The sequence below is a fragment of the Colossoma macropomum genome, unplaced genomic scaffold (assembly GCF_904425465.1).
Source record: "Colossoma macropomum unplaced genomic scaffold, Colossoma_macropomum, whole genome shotgun sequence".
Classification (NCBI taxonomy): Eukaryota; Metazoa; Chordata; class Actinopteri; order Characiformes; family Serrasalmidae; genus Colossoma; species Colossoma macropomum.
The window spans coordinates 16,603,389-16,626,732 of record NW_023494787.1 but is presented as its reverse complement, the minus strand read 5'-3'; the positions used below and the strand labels follow the sequence as shown (position 1 = coordinate 16,626,732).

The window sequence follows — 23,344 nt, the reverse complement described above, 5'->3', positions numbered from 1 at the left end:
ATCCAACAAGAAAACTTATCATTTTTCCCTTGGGTTTTTTAATTATAAAACCTTTTCAAATCTAAAAGTAAGCTGATTTTGACCAAAGTCCTATTTTTTCTTTTTCTTTTTGTCAAGTTGGAATGCAAATTCTAAATTCCACAGTGATGTCCACCATTTAAAAAATTCCACCATATATTTGAATTGAATGATTCTGGTTTTTACACCATACACTGGAAGAATAACATAACTCACAACCCAACACATCTCTCTGGTTTTATTTGATTCATGTGAAGAACATGACTGAGTGATCTGAAGTGCACAGATCTTCCCCAAAAGCTGGTAGATGGCTATGGGGCCATCTTGATCTTAAACAACCGTGGTGAAATCCACCACTAACAAGTTCAGTCTCCCCAAACCTGCCCCCAAATTCATCCAGTCCGTACTCTTTTAGTACTCAGAGTACAATTGATAACAAGCAAATTAACCCAGCTAGAGGAACATTGTCCTTAGCTAATGTTTATTCTTTAAATTAATGTTCCAGGAACACCATTTCATTTAGTTTTGTCAGAGCTGTGCACAAAAAACCAATTTCATGAAACCCTCAGCAACCTTGAAGACAGTAACTCAGGCATCTGATGTCTTCTAAAGCTGGAGTATATTCTGTTTGAACATTTAACAGAATGTGTTTTTTTTCTTGCAAATGGTAAAATTTATTTGTTCTCCTTGTGAATGAGACACATCTACATGCTTATTTAGAGTTTATGGGTGGACCAGCAGCTTTTGTTACATCTATGAGCTAACAACAGGCTTCTTGTCCGGCGGACGATGTTAACGAGTGAACCATCGCCACTTACTTTTGAGTTCTGTCTTCACGAGGCCATGGCTTGGTTTAGAAGTTTCCCACTCAGTTTGTCCTCAGCCCAGTAAGTCTAAGTTCCCACCCACATTTAGTCCCCAGATGTTCTTGTTACTATGCCGAGACAATGCCGCTGGCTGTATTTCTGCATATTGTGGAACGTTCTCTTTGAAATCGAGGTCAGTGTTGACGACTTCTCTAGTTTGGGTTATGATTTTAGTAAGAATAATTCCATACAGCAGTGGGCATCCAAAGTCTCCCAGGGTGGTCCACATTTTCGCTCTATTCCAACCTCCAGCACATATGGACTGAGTGAATATATAGACCCGTCTGGTGGCCTCGAGGGCTGGTTAGAGAGCATAATTAAGTGTTTCTGCGCCTGATGAAACAGAAAAAGGAGAACGGTCAGGGAGTATCCCATCTACTTCATTTCTGCTCTCTAGCCTCATGGTTACTGATTTAACTTTCATCCATTCAAGTAGCTTAGGCCCAAATCCAATTACACATATTCAAGACACGAATTAAGTAATATCACTAGCTAATTTCCTCACTTAGCCTGCAATTAAGTCCCGTGGACCAAAGCTGTTCTTCCTCACACGACACCTGGCTTGTGTTTTCGCATAAGAGGAGTTTTCTGCTGTGTCTAGGCTTTTCGTGGTTCATGGATCAGCTATGGTAATAGATCTAATTACAACAACCAAATGCTACCTTTAGATATTGATGTTGAGGTGGTGTAGCTAGCAAGTTCATCGTCATGTTAAATTGTGTGACACTGCTTTCAAAATGCACTAAACTGTGAATATTTGATTTCTAACTAGCTGTAGTACCACAGTCCGGCAAAAATAGGCAAACCTGCTGATATAAACCCACTGTTAAGAGTTGAGCACATATGGTTATATTTAAATAAATCATGTTTTTAAAGGTTTTATCAAATCTATAGAATGATAAATATAGAATATTCAAATATTTGACACAATAAACCCTAAAATGTGGAAATATTTTGCAGGAGTATCCTTAGAAATAATGCTGAGAAGTCCCACATTGATGAATTAGTGAAAGGGTATCACATGCAAAGATGAAAGAGGAGTTTAGACTCCTGTGAAGGTTTGTTGGATCTGCTTGCTACTACTTTATCTTCACAGGCTTTAGATATTCTCTAACTAAGCTTTCCCAGATATTACCATCTCCTGTATGGCGTAATTGGCCAGTGTCCAGGTTCGTCCCTGCTGAATTCCTGTGGGGAATTGGGCGGGAGAGGAACATTCACCAGAGAATCCAGTGGGAATGGATGAGTAAGATTTGATGTTTGTTGAAATGATAAACTGGGAATTTGTTCTTGTGGGTTTTAAATCCAGGAGTGAGAGTTTTTCCCACTGAGATTCAAAACATTTTTCCAGGCTCTGTTGACTACAGTGACCTGCAATTAGACCATTTGATTAATCCGTTGCATTTGAAAACATTAATCAGACGCATCCAATGAAGACTAGGCTAAAAAGCTTAATTATAGTAACCTCAGTTATTTTGTCTTGCTGTTCACGTAGATAAGACAGAGCAAACCTCTCTGTAAATCTCTCCACCAGACAAACAGAGAGAGATAGAGCAGACATAATGGGTAGATTTAAAACCTCAGGTGCTGCTTTGTATTACATGGTGGTACTATGACTGTGATGTAGTTCTACAGCACTACCATATGCAGACGAGGGTTTCCAGTGCCATCGCTTCCTAATGGACATCCAACTCCTTTTTCTCCCACCATTTGAAGGTGCTAGCAATGTATAGAGATGGTGCGAAATTACTTGGAATAAAACCGGTTGCATTAATGTACCTTAATGTCAGGTACGTTTTTTGCCTTCTCCTGTAAAGTTTCTCTTTTTAGAAATATGTTACAATAGCTGCAGTACTCTGCCTTTTTTGTGCTCATCGGATGGCCTGTGGTCAAACCATGACTTTTAGAGCCCGTTCCTCAGACACAAATGTCATAACTCCTCAAAGAATGACAAAAAACATCTCTATGATAATGCTATTTTTACTAGCACCTTTATTGGATTTCTAATGGTATGTTAGCACTAATTCTAGATTAAACACTGACATCTAAAGTTTTTAAAAGACATTCTTTACATTTCATTTAAAGCTTTTAACAGAAACTAACAGCTTATATGTAGCAGTTTTACAGATCTGCAGAGCTGCCACTGCTGTTTTCCATTTCTAACAACTGACTGAAACTTGGTTAAGCTACCACTCACCAGCCAGTGATGTGTCTAGGACTTTTAGAAGGCCTACAGTGACCTTTTTCTCTCAGTATTGGTCCCACCCATTGGAAATCAAAACGGTGTCAGTTCCCTGTCGTTGGTAGTTAATCTAACCTGTAAGACTGTATTTGTCCAGCTTGAGAGAGCATGATTGGCTGTACCTACCTAAATACAAAGTGAAAACATTTCTGATTGGACAGTTTTACATTGGGTATTTAAAGATTTTTACCCATTGTATAAACTTTAAAAAATGAACAAACAATTACAGATATGTATATTTTGGTTCCCAGAAACCTTTAAGCCTTCTCTGAAGGCCTAGATGTAGCTGAGGGTCCCCCATTGTGATGGTTCTTTTTCCCACTTGCATTATTATTACAAAATTGTAATCAAGTGATTTGCAGTCTTAAGCTTTTGAGTCATAATCAATTATATATCTAAGGAAATGGCATGTAAGTAATCTGTGAGTCCCAAAATATTAGTTATAAAAATAAATATTTACTTACCATTGAAATCTTTTTCTCTACCATCATGAAAGGGCAAAAATCATAAACTCAGGGATCAAGATTGTTTCCAAAATATTCATGCAGAATTACAACTTGAAGAGATGTTCAAGTGCAACTTTTAGGTCAGGAGCTTACTTTCTTTCCTACATTCTTACTTTCCTTTACTCTGTCTTTTTCCTCCACTTTTGCCATGTCCTTTCTTTTGTTCTTCTTTTCGTGATCTGAAGCTCTAAATGAAGCTAGCAGGCTTGCTCCCTGTGCATGCCAGTGTCAGCCTGCAGACACAAATTGGGGTAGTGAAGGGGACAGGGACTTCTCCCTGGGAGCTCGTCTGTCCACTGGGACCTCCGGCCCATGTCCCTGAGCTGGGACGTGTCTTTCAGAGCCACAGGAGACAGATGTCATAGGGATAAAGAAGGGTAGAGACAGAGAGGGAGAGCAGAAAGGCATTGTGCAAATGGGGCTGCAGCGTGATAGACTCGCTTCATCATATCTAAACTGTCAGTAGGAACATTAGATGAGGTCAGTGTGAATGTATTTTTTGCCGTGTTGCCTCTGAAGACTGTCGTGCCTTTTGGGTAAGGAAAACCAGTCCACATCTCTACATCTCCACATGATGCTTGGCACAATAGCTTCACTGCTGACCGGGGGGGAATGGCCCACTTTTACTGTTTGTGTGAGTGTGTGTGTGAGAGTGTCAAACCTCCAGACGATCACTGTTATCCTGAGGATGATAAAAACAGTGTACAGGACGATGAAAAATCTGTTCTGACGCTTACCGTATAATATGAATTTTGGTCACTGAAAATGAAAATGGTCAAAAGTGTCAGTTTTGGTTTTCAGCTGAAAGATGAAAAAGGATGAAAATTTTGGCCCCAAAAAAAGCAAAGACAAATTAGCTCCACAATGAAGTGTCAAAAGCTTCACTTAACAACTAAACATAGTGGTAATGAAAATAAGAAACAGGGATTAAAATACCGTTTGTTTCCTTCACTTTCCTGTGCCGGTCAGCACAGACGTGTTCAAACAGTTTGAGCAGCAGCAGCAGATCAACAATGAAAAACTCAAGCACAGTCCTCTGCAGCTGCGTTCTGCACAGTCTTAAACCTATGTGCTTTTTACCTTTAAATGATTTAATACATTTTGTAAATGGAAATTACGCTAATAGTACTGAAGAATTTGATATCTTTTGGTAATAAAAGTTAGATTCTGCTGAGGTTCATGGCAGTTTCTTCTCTAGATGACGAACACTAAAGTGACTCGCATTCTACACTACAGTACATGAACTCTAAAGCACGCTTGCTGAAAACCTTCAGAATTCTATTTGTAAGCTCCAAACCAATGTTTACATGCTTTACATATTAAAAACAAGATGTTTACCATTGTCATAGCAGAGGTGGCCTTGGGAACCTTGGAGTGTTATAATTTTGTAATTGTACCACTTTGAATATTTAATACTATTTAGCAAAATTAATTATTTCCATAGTTCTTTGTCAGCTGTTATATGTTAAAGAACCCTTTCTTTCATTTTTCGCTTTTGGTTTTTGGCTCCTGATCAACAGGGGATACCCTTTAAAAACCTAATGTGTTCACTAATTTGCTTTACTCTTACAGATTCAAACTGAAAATTAAATTCAGTGGCCATAAATGAATAAGATGGTGTCAAGTTTTCCTCATTGAATTCTTATTTACATATAGTCCAGTAGTCCAGAATGGCTCATCGATTAATCCAGTTATAGTAAGATCTTCAGACATCTGGATTTCACTGTGAAAGGAACGTGTCTGATTCCATGCACCCACTGTGTGCAATGGAAGTAGACATTAAATCCTAACTCACCAGGTCTCTGTGATTGTGATTCACTAGAGTGAAAAGAACATGGGATGAAGTGGGCAGTAAAGTAAATCCCATCTTCTGTGAAATGTGATGTTATTCTGATTCGACTAAATCCCCGTTCAAACTGGATTAGTTTTACCTGCAGTGGATCTGCAGATGAAGTGATTACTAACAAGATGTGTGATTTGAGTCCTATACGAATCTGTAGTGTTCATAGTTTCTACAGTCTGAGAGGAATAATTTCAGAGCAGATTACTTTTAAATGGTCCAGACTTCTCTGTGATTTAATTAAAAAAAAATTGGAAGTATGGCTCTTTTTGGTGGCCCAAAGATAAGGTATATACTGCTAACATGGACAAGCATTCTTCCTTCATCCTCTTCCTTCATCCTTCATCCAGACTTATTCTAAGTGAAAACAGTTGTGTGTTTTCTGTTGTTTCTTTGCTGCCGTGTTGTTATCATTATGGCGTGTGATGTCTGTTGCATAAGGCTCTTGTCATCGTCCCAGATATCTGTGGGGAAGTTGTGGAAACTTTGTCCCCTTTGAATCGGCCAGTCTAATCCAGCTTTAATAGTGATAGAACCTGACTTAGGCTTGTGAGACTCATCCTGTTCCCCGAAATTAAATGTGTTGTTATTAGCACATAGATGTTTATTATACTGAAATATTTGGAGCAAAAAGAGTTCTTCACTTTTAACATAGGCTAATGTGACGATAATTTATTCGAAGAGTTTCTGCTGGTCTATTTGTTATGAGACATTCAGGCGATGTTCTTCAAGTCTTCAGATTCCTTCATGATGTATGGCTAATCCCATGGTTCACATTAGCTTTCCCTCCGTCACCTTTTGGGCTGTACGACAGCTATTCAGTCTCCATCTCTTTTACGCCTCCATAGAGCCTGGCAGTAGTAGCAATTTACTGACTGCATGTAAAAGCTGTCAGTGTTTAAGTAGTGTGGAGTAATTTGTCAGGCAGGAGAGTGACAGGGGCTGTTTATCTGATGCTATTCCTGATGCTAGCATGGAGCTTCCCGACGCCCTGATTGCATCTACAGACATCTTGACAACACATTGCAACCTTTTTCACCATTATGAGCCTTTAAAAAGATAGAGACACATGAGTGACAAGGCACCGGGGCTAATAGAGGACTTAAAAATCTTTTTTTCAGAGACTTAGTGTTTCATTAGGATTAATGAGATTAAGTTGTATGATTATGGCTTGTGTGAAATTGCATGTGGACACGTAAAGAGATGGACTGACAGTGCGGCTAGGGGAGAAGAGACGGGCAGAGAAAAGCAATGAGGCAGATAGAGATGGAGACGTGGGAGTGGGAGGAGGGAGGGAGGGAAACAAATTAATATTTGGTGATTTAGTCGCGGTATCATGCTGTATGTGGACTGACACACAGATGATCTAATTCTGTAATCAGGTGAAATATTATGCAGGCAGGTCATAAATTTCATCATTGCAGGTCAGTCTATTGCTAATGCCCAGTGTCCGTGTCATACCTGTCACACGCTGTTGGTTTCCGTAATTTTCTTCCCTTATCCACTCCCATATACCTTCACGAGCACCTGGTTTTTTTCTTTTTCTTTTTTTTTCACTTTCAGTGCATTGTGCCAAATTCCTCGAGGCTGATCGATAGCATTTTTTATAGCCTTCCATATCTGGGCTGTCGTGGGAACGCTCAGACAGGCCAGTCAATGTCCTTCACTGTGTACGTTCGTGTGAGGTCCAGCCACTGTGGGCCTCATTTATGTTCATCTGCTCTGACGTTCAGTGGAATTTCCCACCCAATCTGTTTGCCAGCCACATCTCCTCCTGATGGACAGGGCCATTTATCATAATATTAATGTACAGTTCCTTTACAGAAGCTCCATAACTCATAACTCACCTACATGTATATGAACATCAGCCTAAACACATGCACACATTGTGAAGGCTCCTGTGTAGGCTGTGTGCCTCTTATTTATGACAGTAATGCTTATTAATTTACATTTTCTCCCTTCTCCTTGTGTTTGAATAGCCTTTTCAATCATGACATGAAGTGGAGCGAGTTAAAGACAGTGCCTGAAGGCAGTCTGGCTCTTTGAAAAACTGTGACCGCCTTTCAGTGAGATTAGAACAACTGATGGAAAAAAAATGAAATAATGATCATTAAATAAAGAGCTAGACCAGTGAAATTATAGGAAATGACAAGAACAGCATCTTATTGCCATAAAGAAGAGGTGTTGAGGGAGGATGTATCGGCAAACTGCGAAATACAGGGGGTCCCTTGGGGTTCCAGGACCCCCAAATTAACCTCTTGGACACCCTGAATGTCTCAAAATCTAAAATCTGGGGGGTTCCAGAAAAAAAAAAACTTATTTTGTCGTTATGCTGACCATTAGAATTATATAGCCTGCTTCACCTACAATCAGCAAGCCTCTGCCTGTAAATACAGCTGCAGCACTGGTCTGCCTGAGGGTGGCGCTGTAGCAAACTGGCTCACCCAGTTGGTCCCTCATAGCCTAGCAACTGTAATTATGCCCAGGATACCTCTGAAAAACTTTACAATATGTTGTAGCATATTCATAAATTTGAAAACTTGCCCACTTTTCAAGAAACTGGTGGAAAGAGTGAATTGTTACTCATTTCTCAAACTGAAGAGAGAGGAGGAGATGTGTTAGATCTCAACTAATGTGCAGAAGTCCACATTATCAAATTAGAAAAGAGCTTTTCCAAAAAAAAAATAAAACAAGTAAGTTAGCAGCCAGCCAAGGCTGGAGAAGCCAGCCAACAGGGGACACCCTAAATACCAGGGGGTATTTTGCACACTGAGTATGGGCAAATATTTTATTCATGAAGCAAAATAAACACAGGGCAAAATGAAAACTACAAAGAAACAAACATGGAGAAAATGATAGAGTTACAGACATTCAGGAAGACTCAAGATCAGACAAACAAGGAAACAAGAGGGCTACATATACCAAAACACCTAGGAAAAGAGAGTAACAAACAAGACACAGGCGACAGCAATAACTAAGTGGCGGAGCTAGTAAGCCAAGGCAAGGTTGAACATAGGAAGGCGCGGAGCCAGACTAAGAAAAGCTCAAAAACGCTTAATATGCCCTTATCAAACTTCCATAATTCAATCGTTCTGGGCTCATCCATCAGGAAAAAACAGCTACTGTACTCCATAAGTATCTTTTAATTAGTGAATCAAGCTACTTTAAGATGCACCCACTGCTGACACAAGCATTTAATTGCATGCAGACAGCTTTTATAATCTCTATAGAACAGCATTGCCAATAGAACGGCAATGATTTGGAGCAGCTGCACAAGAGCCGAAGGTCACCATTGCCATGCCAAGCATCAGCATTGGTCTGTGGAGCAGTGGATCTACGTTCTCTAGAGTAATGGAGCCCCATCCAGTACTTTTGGGATGAGTTGGAGTGGAGTGATCCAAAACTAATCATCCAACATCACACCTGACCTTATTAGTGCTCTTGTGGCTGAATGCAGTCAAATCCTCATAGCAATGTTCCAACATCTAGTGTAAATCCTTCCTAAACGAGTAGACACCGTTACTGCAGCAGAAGGGGGAACAAACTCTTTATTAATACCCATGATTTCATAAGAAACGTTGGTTGATCAGATACCTACAAACATCTGGACATATAATGTATCAGTATACATTTATTAGCTGACATCTGCTGCCAATGCTTGCTAGTCTGCCTAATATCTTAGTTCCTCCTGTAACTCTGTATAAAACTCCTGTTTTTCACTTATTTTACTTTGACTTCCCCCTTCTTTATGCAAGTGTATGATCTAATGTTTAGTTTCCTCAGAAATATCTCCTGATGTTTATGCTCTTTAATACTTTAAATTATTATGAAATAATATTGTCCTTGTACTTCCTCACCCTCAAGTTTTCATCCAGCTTGGAAGTTAGAGTGAAGTAGGACACTTTTTATGTATTCGCCCTGATTTTATTCAAATAGCAGCGCTCTTTACTGAGCTTAGGCGGAAAATGGTTCACCTGTCTGGACAGTTCGCACAAAGCCTCACCATGAAACCTTTTAGTATAATGAGCAGGTTCTATATGTCCAGTCTTCCATACCCTATTCACCTGTAGAATTCACCACTGCTGGGATGCCCTCGGTGAGCTAGTGAAGAGTGAAGCTAAGGTGAATGAAGGTGCGTGTGTGTCGGAAGTGTGTGTGTGAGTGTGTCCTTCCAGGGCATGGATACTCTACTCATTGTAAAACTCCAGAGGGCACGCTGACGGCATGCTGAGTAGAGTGGGAGGTGGAAGCAGGAGAGGTGAGCTAATGTGAAAATAAGATATATTACACAAGAGAGAGGGATTTAGTCAGGTCCTGCAGATAGCTATTTCAATTTACTGGCCTTTCATACCCTGTTACATTACATCACACATGAGCCCCAGCCTTGAACTTGACAACTTTGTTCAGTGCAGGCCATTGAACAGCAGCCTTTTTAAGCTCTCTTTGTGTCAGCTTCATCATTGCAACTACACCCCTAAAAGGGAGAGCTTTCAAAGGTACTTTAGTGAAAGCGAAAGATATATATATAGAACACTGTTGTCTCAAAGAACCATTCGAATGTTTAAATTGTTCTTTACTTGGTTCAGTGATCCTTCATTAAGCACAAGCTGTTAAATATTGCTCTTTAAAGAACATTGTAAAAAAGGTTCTGTAGCCTCCTGAGTGATAAAACCATCTTGGGCCTACTGTCGAGAGTTTGCGGGCTCGAGGGCCAGCTGATGTCACAGACATCTGTGGTCAAGACTCTAAGAGAGCATAATAGACCCATTTCACACTTCCATATTTGACACAGCAGAAGTCTTAGTCATAGTAGGGAAACATTAGAGCAGCGGCAGTGTTAATAAATGAGAACATAGACAAAATGCTCCTTTATACTGTGCCTGATGAAGAGGGCTCACTTATTATAATGTTCTTAGTGAGAAATGTGTCTACTTTTTCCACAAAAGATGTTCAAAGTTTGGTGCAGCAATTTACATTCTGAGAGAAGAGTAAGATTTACCAGTGCTGCATGATTTCTTTCTGTATTGCCTATAAAAGTTACCCAGTGAGGACAGAAAAGTTAGCTGTCTCATGTTTACTGTTGTGCAGGTTGGGAGTAAAGCTAACATCGTCGGTTGTACCTTATTGTCTGTTGGTCATATTATGTGATTTGTCTTTACATTTGTACTTTTTCCTTATCTTGTAAAGTCTCCAAAGTTAGAAATGGCCAGGTCAGTGTTCCTGTGTAAGCTAACCAACATGGCAGTGTTTATGTACTTCAGTGTTTGAGCAGTTATTAAATTAAATTAAGTGACTCTTATTAGTCCCACAATGGGGAAGTTTCACCTCCGCATGTGACCCATCCATGCAGTGAAACACCACATACGCACTAAGGGCAGTGAGCACACTTGCCTGGAGCGATAGGCAGCCCTATACACAGCACCCGGGGAGCAGTTGGGGGTTAGGTGCCTTGCCCAAGGGCACTTTAGTCATGTACTGTCAAATCAGGGGATCGAGCCGACGACCTGCCGGTCACAAGTCTGATTCCCTAACCTCCACCCCACGACTACCCTATTCACTCATTCTGCCCCTATAATATCATTAATGTTGACGTTTACTGTGGAAAAGCACCAAAACAAACCAGACAACACAATCACCATACAGAGCCCTGCAGAAAGTCCACATAGTTTTATTTATTATTGTATTTGTTTATTTAACAGGAACAATACAGATAAACATTCTGTGATAAATATAGAATCCAGCACTATACATAGGCATCTAGCTTAAGCTAACCAACAGCTTAACAGTTGTCAGATGTCGGATGTAGGAAAGATGGAAATAATACATCCTTTAGTACAATTCAATTTTGAGAGAATATGGAGGCCAACAATTCACTGGCTCATCTAGCTAATGTTAGATAACTAAGGCAATGCCACTGTTGTTTTTTTGTATTTATTTATTTATTTTTTGTAGATATGGTCGCATTTCCGCTTCTGTTCAGACAGCTTTTTACCTTCTTTAAATCTGTCCATAATGTCGAAGCAGCAAGCTTTCAATGTAGGCCTTGTGAAATTTTCTGAAAATGAAAACTCCTCCATCAAACGAAGAACATTTTTCACGGGAAAATAATAAGAATGAAAAAAATGTGCATTCTAAATGAAATCAAAATTTATTCTTCTACGCTCTCTTTCAAAAAAATGAGTTCTGCTGTGGCGAATAAGGAAGTGCAAAAGCGGGCCATTGGCCTCTCTTTTTCTGGGTGGGTAGGATGACGCCCCTGCCCCGCCATCACTCAGCTAGGCAACGTAGGTGTCTGTTAGCAGATATAACAGAACTGGCAGTTAGCATTCTCCTCCACGCATGTTGAGCTGTTCAATGATGCTGCGTTAGCGGCAGCTCAAAAGGATGGCTTTACATGTAGTTATGCTATAACTGAAGTTTAGAGGGAGGAACATGCCTGAAACCCCTCCTTTTTCCAATTGAACTCCCTATAAATTCACATCCACAACTTTCCGTTCCCATGATGAACGGTTCGCATCCCCACCACCACCCTATCTCCCCCCCCCATTCCTCAGTCCTGCATCAGTACTACTACAGCTATGAGGGGGGTCTGGCCTTCTAGCTCAACCAGTCTTCCCTCATACTACCACCATGTTGAAGATATGATCCCTCATCCTCCATGCTTGGTAGTGCCCATTAAAAATGGGATCTGGGTCTTTATTCTTATACACAGGACCGTGCAAAAGTCAGAGACCACCCTTCATTTATTTAATTTCCAGTCACGAAAACGTTTTTTTTGGTACCATATATACACAGTGGTTAATTCTCCATAGACAAGTCTGCTTTTTATTGCATGGTAAATGAGACCAGGGTTAGTAGTAAAGATATATAGACATCAGGATGACACTTATATAAACATCACTCAATCTAAGTTCAATCAGCCTGCAAACATTAAGCCTGTTTTTTATACAGCCTACTGTGCTTGGTATGTCAAGAGAAAGATCTCACATTTGTCCACACACTTGACTCACCAGCCAACGCTGTTATCGTAGTGCAAGGACCATCACGGTGTCTTCATTATCTCATTACATTAGTCTCAGTCCACCCCTGCTGTAATAGCACCAGCATACTCCTGCTGACCATGTTTCCCTACACGCAGCCTAACCATCCCCACTGCCCTAGGCGTTCAGAGCCGTTCAGCGGCCAGTGGACCTTAATTGAATTCAGTAATGTAAATTAGAGCCAAGCCCAGCAGCACCGAAGGAAGAAATATGCCCAAAGTCCTTGTTTGGTAATGCCCCGTAAGAGCAGTTTGTAATAGACTGATTTCTAAGAGGAGAAGGGAGGGAGGCGACAGCGGGCTTGGGAGAAAAATAAATAAATAAAAAATAAAAACAGCAGCTCTGTACTTGTCCACCCACACAGTGCAGTGTATGTGAGAGAGAGAGAGCAAGAAAGAGAGAGAGAGAGAGAGAGAGAGAGAGAGAGAGAGAGAGGGACAGAGAGAGAGAGACAGAGAGAGAGAGAGAGAGATAACTCCATAAACAGGGCGCCGAGCAGCGTGGCTGTCCGCCCATTAAAAGCGAGCCCAGAGAGCTGTTAAAGATGAAAAACACGGAGGTGGATTTGCCTATTCTCTCCCAGGGCTGGGGCTAATTTACTGTGAAGTGATGACACAGGCTGAAATACCTTCGAAAGGTAGCAAAGCCGCAGCGTCTGTTGAATATGGCCTGGCCATTCTTCTGGTCTGACCCTGGTACGGCCAGCACTTTGTTGTGTTGCTGCGCTCTGATGCATTGCAGTGATTCCACACTCAGATGCAGTGGGATGGCAGTGTAACCAGCAGCGGAGCATTTCCAATGGACTCCTGAAATTAAACTTGCATAAAGCGGCTTACAAAGGGGGCCCCACTTTCCACTCATTTCAAAGTAGCCCCTCACCTCCAGATCTTATTCAGGTGAGCCATTGCTCATCCATTATGCACCAAAGAGTGAATGTTTTTCTCTAGGGCTGAGGATGACACAGAGGCTGCACAGTATGTTGTTTTTTTGATCATTGTCACAACATTGACCTTTGCAATAAGGCTGCGGAGTGGAAAGAGCCCTCTGATCAATCACAGAATTGACTATGCACTGAGCACCCTGGCTGAATCTTAGACATTCTACACAAGACTTGTTTTATGAATCAAAGGGATTCATAGTTTTTGACAAATGTAAATAATTGTAAAATAATGGAGGTCTGTCTTCAACCACGTCACATCAAGAGTTCCTTCAAGCATATTTAAAAGAACCTTCCAGCTTTTTTCAAGTCATGATAGAAGCACATTCCTATCTACAGAACTGTGAACAAGTCAGAGACCAGCCTTCATTTATTTCATTTGCACTCAGAATGGCCAAAAAATTACACAGAAGCCTCAACAACTAAATATAATATCAAAATGTTCAATATTTATTGAGTCCATACCTTTATTACAGCTTCCATTCTTTTGAGAGATTTGCTTTTCAAACCTGCTGGGATGTTTATTATTATATTTTTTGATATTTATGTCTTTATTTGTAGAGCACTTTTCATGCCAGTGGAAGCTCAAAGTGCTTAACAGACAGGTGATGGTGTTTTACAGTAATAGACAAGACAGTGACAGAAGTTGAAAAAAAAAGAAATACCAAAGAGACGAATTTTAATTGAGTGCTAAGTTAAAGAGATGTGTTTTCAAATGTTTTTTAAACATGAGCACTGAGCTTGACTGTCTAATAAAAGGTGGATTTGAGTTCCACAGTTGAGAAGCGTAATAACTGAAAGAGGCCTCTCCATGTTTTCTGTATTTTAGGAAGGTGTTTGTAGAAGGTCAGTACCTGCAGATCTAAGATTGCATGTTGGAACATAAACAGACAGACATTCTGTGATGTAAGCAGGTGCTTTAAGGTTATTTAGAGCCTTAGGACTAGGAGCAGAACTTATAATCTATCCTTAAAGATACAGCAGCCAGTGCAGTTCTTTTAAAACAGGAGTGAGATGATCTCTCTGTTTTGTTTTTGGTAGGTACTGCATTTTGTTTGAGTTGTAGAGAACGGATTGTTTTCTTAGGAAGCTCAGCAAAAAGAACATTACAGTAATCAACTCTGCTTGTAAGAAATGCATTAACAAGTTTCTCTGCATCACTCTGAGACAGAAAAGGCCGAACTTTAGAGATATTTCTCAAATGATAGAAAGCTACTTTCATAACTGTGTTTACATGCAGGTTAAAACAGAGCTCAGTCTAAGATCACACCCAGGTTTCATACTTCAGGTTTGGTATACAAAGCTAAAGAACTAAGTTTTTCATAAAGCATTTTTCTCTGAGTTTTAGGACCAAGGATTAATATTTCAGTTTTTCGTTATTAAGTTGTAAGAAATTTTGTGACATCTACTGAGAAGTATCTGACACACTGCTGGTAAGCCTGTGTACAGAGTCTTGATCATCAGAAGGAATCATACTTGCGCATCATCATAGCTATGAAAATTTATATTATATTTCCTAATGACATCACCTAGAGGTAACATGTACAAAGAGAAAAGCAAGGGCCCTAAAACTGAACCCTGTGCGACTCCACAAAAACTGTTAAATCTCTTCGATGAATGATTTCCCGGTGAAACCAAGAATTGTCTATGCATTGAATATGATTTAAACCATTCTAAAACTGTACCTGAGAGGCCTACCGAATATTCAAAGATTCAAAATGTTGCTTTAATATTCCTTTTGATAATTCCTTTAGTATATTCTACTGTAGGACACATCGCAATTACTTTGTAACAATATACTGAAAGTATGGTAAACATAGCGCAGCCCTAGATGATGGGAAACTGTGTGTATGTGTGCAGTCCTGTGAAGCAGCAGGAGAGTGACAGTGTTAGAGGTGTGTGTTTCTCTTAAACACGCAGGGCACATGTCAGGCGTGGCACAGTGGGCAGGGGGGCAGGATTACACCGGCCTGTTTGACACGGACAGCAGTGTCCCGCCACAGCCGTCACTCATTCACTCGCTCTCTTTCTCGCTCGGCCAGCACTGGAGGCCCAGATGGATGTGCTTACTCTGTGTGTATGTGTGTGTGGACTTGGAGGACAGGACCCTGCCATGCACTGCCAGAGACTGGCAACATAATGCCCGAGTCATCTGACTGGGATGCACACTGTGTTTGACAGACGGAGACACACAAACACAAAAACTTACAAACACACACACAGTGTACACTGCCTCGTGCACAGGTTCCTTCACCTCGCCTCGCCCCCCTCTGCTGTAGATTTCAAACACAGCCTGTAATCGTACATGCTCTTTGTGTGTGTCCGTGTGTGTGCGTGTGTGTGTGTGTTACAGCTTGAAATATTTGCCCGATCCCAATGGGACTCGATTGCGCACGTCTGGTTTGGTAAGGTTCAGACGTCATTTCCCAAATATGTGTCAAGTTGGGTTCAGATTTCACAGCCCGCCTCCAGCTTTTAATACATTTTACACTGCATTTCCCCCTTGCTTTAATTTTTCTCCCTCTCTTTATTCTTCCTCTCTACTTTCATTACCCTGAAGGGCTCATATCCTGAAAAAAACATATTTCTCTTGGCTTGAAATATTCATTAAGTACATCTCCTTGTATCTACACTTATTGTCCAGTCCACTTAGAAGTCCACTTATCGTATAGATGCACTCTACCACTTTACCACTTACTGTGTACGTGCACCAATAACACTACTGGGTTAACACTGTGGTGTTAGTGCAGTTCTGCTGGAGGTTTTAAACACTTCAGCTTAGAATGATCCACCACCCAAATAATACCTGCTCTCTGGTGGTCCTGTGGGGGTTCTGGCCATTGAAGGACAGGGTGAAAGGGGGCTAACAAAGTATGCAGAGAAACAGATGGACTACAGTCTGTAATTGTAGAACTACAAAGTGCTTCTATATGGTAAGTGGAGCTGATAAAATGGACAAGGAGTGTAGAAGGCAGGTGTACTTAATGAAGTAGCTGGTCGGTGTAAGAGTTTGATGCAGTATGTAAACATCATTAAACTCCCCAGGTCTTTACAGACCATATATGGAAACTAAGCTGCAAAAACAGCTCATTTTGAATTGTTTTTGTGATGTCAGGAAAAACAGAACATTTACATATATCCTCCTATTCAACCCACAGCAATTTAGCTCTGCCTATTCTTATGAAAGTTATAAGGAGTGTTTCAGCCCACACTGCTTTTTAATAAGGCATTATACAGAACAGCCAATCAGAATGGAGCTCATTTACATATATATCAGTCTTAAAAGCACAGGAAGATAGAGCCAATAGAGCTGTTTAATTTTAAGGGACAAAGGACCAGTTTCCCAGACATGGATTAGACCTAGTCTTGGGATAAATTGAAGTGCCAGTGCTGAATCACCATTAGAATTGCTTTTTAGTCTAGGCTTAGGCTTAATCTGGGTGTGGAAAACTGGCCCAAAGAGAGACCAAAAATCAAAATGAATTATGACTTTTTTGATGCAGAAAACCACACAAATGTTATTAGTGTACCTCAATTAATTAATTCAAATTAATAAAATTTTTAAAAATGTAAGAAATGGGACCTTTAAACATTTTTAATATGGCATTCACTGTCAGAAAAAAGTACAGGTACACTACAATGTAAATGTGAATATAACAGTGGTTTAAAGGTCAAACTGTGACCCTTAAATACGTATTTCTCAGAGAAAATGTGCATATTTGTGTCTTTTCATAACCTAATCTTTTAAAACAGAACAAGAAATTAGGGTGTGTGGAGTCAATACGGCTTCAAAAATATGACTGCAATGGATTACGGCACAATTATGTTCCCTGAATAAAGGTACTGAAGGTGTTCCCTTGAGGGTACCACCCAGTGACAGTTTAGTACCTTTTTTTCAAAGAGTGTGCTGGGGTCATCCACTCGTATTGACGACAGATGTCCCGTAACTGCAGTCCACAATTGTGTGAGCACAAGGATCATTAGGCTGTAGGGTATCCCATTTCTTATTTTGCTGTTCAGAGGGGTGCTCAGGAGCGCCCTCTATGCGCCATCACTGTGGCCTTGTGTAAGGACCGCAACAATGCAGACTAAGCAGCAGCCTTTTACCTGAATTCCATTAGATACAGGCCAGAACTTAGATGTGATTAAAAGTAATTTTGTTAATTAATGTTGTAACGTTGTTGATCAGTCCATGAGGCCCACATTTGTGGGAAAGTGAAGGTGCTGGAAATAATACAGCAAATCAGCTCAGGAAAATCCAAATTAGTGCAGCCAAAATGATGTTTAATTTGTTTGGTCAAAAGGATTTTATATGTTCAATATGTTATGTATGTGACATGTTCTAGGTAAAGAAATGAAGGTAACACCTCGCTATATCAGCACCACACAGAGAAAAAGTGCTTTATGGAAAGTTTTCAAGACTAAACAACTTTGTGATGATGTTCGAGAGTATTGCTGGATGAATAAATTTGGTTTTACATGAGATTTTGGAAAGCTGATTATTATATTATATCATATTATGTTGTATTGCTTTATATTCTAGTTTTCTGTGTTCTAATTCCAGCTATTACGCTCACCACATGTTAACTTATCCTGGTGCTCTCCAGTCAGGTTTTATTTGGCACATTGGGTGATGATGGGCTGGTTCTGGTCAGTTTCAGGCATCCTTTTAAGCTTTTGGGTTTGGGTTTGGAACAAGATTTCAGGCCGTATTAAAGCTCTAACAAAGGAGACGTGTGTTGGAGAGGTCATAGTTTACTCTTTTATTGTCTATTAAAAGATAAAACAGAATTTTCTTTTTCTCCACTCTCCATTGCATTTTTTGTTTGACAGCTGTTATTATTATTTTGTATTAACACATGTCCACAATATACATCACTGATATGTGTTAGAGTTAATTACTGTCTTCCTTTGAAGTAGTGGAAAGTGTTTTGTTGTTACCAGACAAATAACTTGACATTTTTGAGGTTTTCCTTGATGTGTTCCAAACGGCGATGCTGCTCTAATTTTGTTCCAGTTAAATAATTAAGGCCAATGATGCACCCAGATGAAGCTGGTTTATGTTTGAAAGGCCTGCATGGCTAAATTGTATTAGAGTTTCTGTTTTAAGTCTTCTCTGTTTGATGTGTAGGCAGTTCTCAGTAGGGTTCACATCTCCTCTGGAAGACATCAGCTAGGGAGATTTTGTGTGGGTGAACATGAGGTAATTATTCCGGCAGGGATTTTCAATGCATCCTCAATGCACATCCATCCCTGAGTGTGTGTGTGTGTGTGTGTGCATGGATGTGAGTGTGCAGAAGTGAGTGTGTGCACGTGTGTGTGCCTTGTTTGCATGAGCACTGTCGGCACACATCACAATCACCAGTCAATGTGTTTAAATTAACTATGGCTTTGGGCGTAGATTCTGTATTTAGAAGTAATTACAAGAAAAGGAAGGATAGGCCTCAAGGGCATCTGATGTAACAGGGGACTGTGCTTGCATTTTTGGAGGACTGTGCGCTGTGCCTGAGTGTGCCAGAGAATCTGTGTGTGTGTGTGTGTGTGTGTGTGTGTGTGTGTGTGTGTGTGCGTGTGTGCATGTTCCTATCTCAGTGTGCACACCTGAATGTGTCTGAATTGAATTGTTGTTTATATTTATGATTTAATGTGTGGAGGCGTATTTTAGTGTCATATGGAACATATTATTATTATTAAGATAGGGACTTATATAGACCTTTTCTACCAAATTAGTTCAAACTGTGGTCCCAGAGAAAAAAAGTAGTCAGACTTTATACATTCACAAGGATTATGTTATGATCTATTTAAACCTAAAAGGCATTAATAGAGACACTGATAAGCTAAAACACCAATACTAACAATCACTTGTGAAAATTTTGTTATTTCTTTTATAGTGAAGTTAAAATAATTAGATTTATCATGTTCAGAAAATGCTGGCCCACATTTTCATGTCACTACCAAAACACGAACAGTTTTAGTCCTTATGCCCTGGAGCCTTATTTTAGCCACACGCCTGCATTTTAGAGCTAGAAGTGAGACTGTGAAACATGTTGTATGCAATTAAGTTAAGTTTTTGTGTTTTAATGAAAAGTATTATGATTGAATGTGTTATGTAGATTTTAAGTAGTTATATTCTGGCTAATATTTTTTGAGTTAATCAAAATGAGCTACAATTATCACTACTGAAACCGTAATTACCAAGACATCTGGTTAAGTTTCAGTAGTGTTATGATTGTATTATTTTTGACTAAATGAAATGTTCAATCATTTGTTTTAAGCTGTTGGAAATCAAGATGATAATATGAGAAGTGCTAAATTATAAAAAGAAAAAGTGCCATACACTACTGTTCAAGATAAAAATAATGAAATACTAATGGTTACTTATGTTAGAACTGCAAGAAATTTTTTTATGTACTGAAAACTGTCAGCTTTCCATAAATGACTTTTTCCAGGCTACAAAAATTAATACATAATTTTATTTTTCTGTATAGGTCGACAAAAACAACTAAAAACTGTTCAGGTGTATAGTTCCTGTCACAACCACTGCGAGCAGCTCTGACTCTAGTGTGAATGGAATATTTCATATCAAACCACTCTGAGTGACCTTGTTTACATCTTAACAGTTTAGAAAAATCAATGGAATTCCCCTTTAAAACTATAAGCAGTTTTCCCAAATGCTAAATTCTGCAAACGTATGCTTCTTATACCAGTGTGATGAGAAGTGCCTGTCTCTGTGCTGAACACTGTAGCTGTGTGCTTGAGAGTGTGTTGGTGGCTCAGGTGGATGAGATGCACATCAAAAGCCTCACAGCTATTATTATTTGTTAAACTGGATTTTTGGAATTTTGACTGGTCAGTGTCCAAAAAAAATGAGTCATCAAATATTTAGTGAGTGCATTTTCATTTTCTGCCCTGTGATGGACTGGCGACCTGTCCAGGGTGTATCCTGCCTTCCGCCCAATGACAGCTGGGATAGGCTCCAGCACCCCACCGCGACCCGGAAGGATAAGCAGTTTACATGATGTATGTATGTATATGTATTTTCATTTTCTCGCTTTTTTGGCTTTTTATTCATAAGATATTAATATTGAAATTCAACTGAGCTGTCAATTTGGGTGGATAGGTGTACCCACACCTGCACCTACAGGAGCTTTTATGACATTTGTTGCAGTTTTTTATACGCTGACTCCAACTTGTCAGTTGTAGTTTCAAGGCGTTATTTCTTGCTCATAGCGTTCTAAATCTATAGCCATTAATATGGAGTTCATCCCCTTTGCAGCTGTAACAGCTTCCACTCTTCTGGGAAGCTTTCTACAAGATTCATCCAGAAGAGCATTTGTGAGGTCAGACACTGATGCTGGACGAGAGGGCCTGGCTCACAATCTCCGTTCTAGTTCATCCCAAAGGTGTTTGATGGGGTTGAGGTCAGGGCTCTGTGTGGGCCAGTCAAGTCCTTCCACACCAAACTCACCCAGCCATGCCTTTATGGACCTTGCTTTGTGCACTGGGGCACGAAGTCATGCTGGAACAGAAAAGGTTCTTCCCCAAACTGTTCCCACAAAGTTAGAAGCATACAGTTGTCCAAAATGTCTTGGTCTGCTGAAGCATTAAGATTTCCCTTCACTGGAACTAAGGGGTTCTAGGCCAACCCCTGAAAAACAGCCCCATAGTATTATCCCTCCTCCACCTGAACTGTCTGTTCATTTAACATCTAATACATCCCAGATGTTATCATGTGCCATTCATATAAGATCGTCATCATCGCTTCATCTATGAGTGGTCAGAACGTTTTGGCTCATCAGGGTATATAATACATATGGGACATATGTATGACTTCACGTTCTAAGATTGCTTGAAAAACAAGTGTGTGTGTGTGTGCGTGTGTGTGTGTGTGTGCATGCGTATGTGAAAACCGTAATACTCAAGTGTCTCATCTTTCTGTGTTGCTCCCTGCTAGCCCGCTATCTCTATATTTCTGTGTGGGTGCACTCACATGTGTGTAAGAGAGAGAGGGAAAGGGAGAGAGAGAGATAGCCAGAAAGAGAGAGAGAGAGAGAGAGAGAGAGACGTTCCAGGATCATCGCCCCAGATGCTCTATATTCAGTCAGTCAGAGGGACGTGAGCAGAATATGTGAAAGGTAGCATGCCGCACCTGTGTGTATGTGTCATTGGGGTGTAGAGTCCTGGCGCAGCTCCAAGGACAGATTGGCTGTGCTGGGAGGCCAATCACTCCCCGGCATTTCCAGCAAAGATTAGTGGAGCTGGGTGCAGTGTCATGGTGACGGCTCTCTTGCCTACGAGGGTCAGAAAGCGTGATAGTCAGAGGAGGAGGAGGAGAAGGAGGTAGGAGTGTGTGTGCAGGCTAGCCTACCTGCCTGTGTGTGCATATATCAGCTATATATTGCCTGCTATATATTTGGTCTGCATAATATGGATGGAGTCTCATATTGTGATTAAAATGCTGGATGCTGCCAATGTGATGCAGCTTACAGTATATTACAGCAAATCAGTGAATCATTGATGTAACACGGTTAATGATCGGACTGCATTGTTTTTATTTGACCAAAATGGGTTATATTTGTTGGATCATGTGAAGACCATGATTCATGCAAACACCCACAGAAGCTCATCTGGTTCAGCTGTGTTTGGTCAGGATGCTCATGAAATGCAACATTGTGATTTGGTAGAGAGAGAGAGAGAGAGAGAGAGAGAGAGAGAAAGAGAGAGAGAGAGACAGAGAGAGAGAATCCTATCTTACAGTAAACTTTGTCTTTGTCTTCTTTATGTATTAAAGTCAGTGTAAGGGCTGTGTGCATGCCCTTATTGGTGATAGTAAAATGGATCAGCTTGTGAAGTTTTCTGTGTGCCACTGTGGTTTCTATCACAACATAAAAGAGGCTCCATGCTGCCTTTATCATTGAATGCACTGTGATTTCTGAGAGAGTTTGCGCACACATTCAGATCAATTCACATCGCTATGGAAACATTTATTATTGATCTGTTCAATTAGACTGAAAATAAAAGGAGACTGAAGCATAAAGAATGTTCTTATTCATGTGTTTGCTTGCTCAAAATGGTATTTATATACAGTCGTATACAGAAGTCTGTGCCCCGCCGGCCAAATTACATATTTTGATGATTTTTTAAAGTTAAAATAAGTACACATCCTCTACAGAGATCATATTTCTGCACATTGTAATATATTTTACTGTTAATGTACTGAATTAAAAACAATAATTTGGCCTTTACACTATATAGACAAAAGTATTGAGACACACCTCCTAATTATTGAGTTCAGGTGTTTCATTGCTACCAGTTGGATACAATTAAGCACATAGCCTTGCAATCTGGATAGACAAACACTAGCAGTAGAATGGGTCGTACTGAAGAGCTCGGTGACTTTACACATGGCACTGTCATAGGATGCCACCTCTGCCACAAGTCTGTTTGTAAAATTTCTGTCCTGCTAGATCTGCCCCATCAACTGTAAGTGCTATTATTGTGAAATGCAAGGGTCTAGGAGCAACAACAGCTTAGCCACAAAGTGGTAGACCATGCAAACTCACAGGGTGGGGCCGCGAGTTCTGAAGCACACAGTGCCTATAATCTAATGAATAACTCACTAATGAGTTCCAAATTGCCTCTGGAAGCAACATCAGCAAAAGAGCTGCATGTTAGGAGCTTCACGAAATGGGTTTCCAGGGCCGAGCAGCTACACACAAGCCTAAGATCAAAATGCACAATGCCAACCGAGGAGAGTTGTGCAAAGCACGCTGCCACTGGAATCTGGAGCAGTGAAAACACATTCTGTGGAGTGATGAATCACTAGTCTGGGTTTGGTAAATGCCAGGCTGCCTGACTGCATTGTGCCAAGTGTAAAGTTTGGTGAAGGAGGGAT

At 40.3% G+C, this 23,344-nt stretch overlaps 1 protein-coding gene across 1 annotated transcript in view; it reads left to right on the top strand.

Annotated features, from left to right (window-relative positions):
* Positions 1–23,344, top strand: part of adgrb2 (adhesion G protein-coupled receptor B2) — a 433,057-nt gene that overhangs the window by 129,093 nt on the left and 280,620 nt on the right. The gene's annotated exons all lie outside the window — the stretch shown is intronic.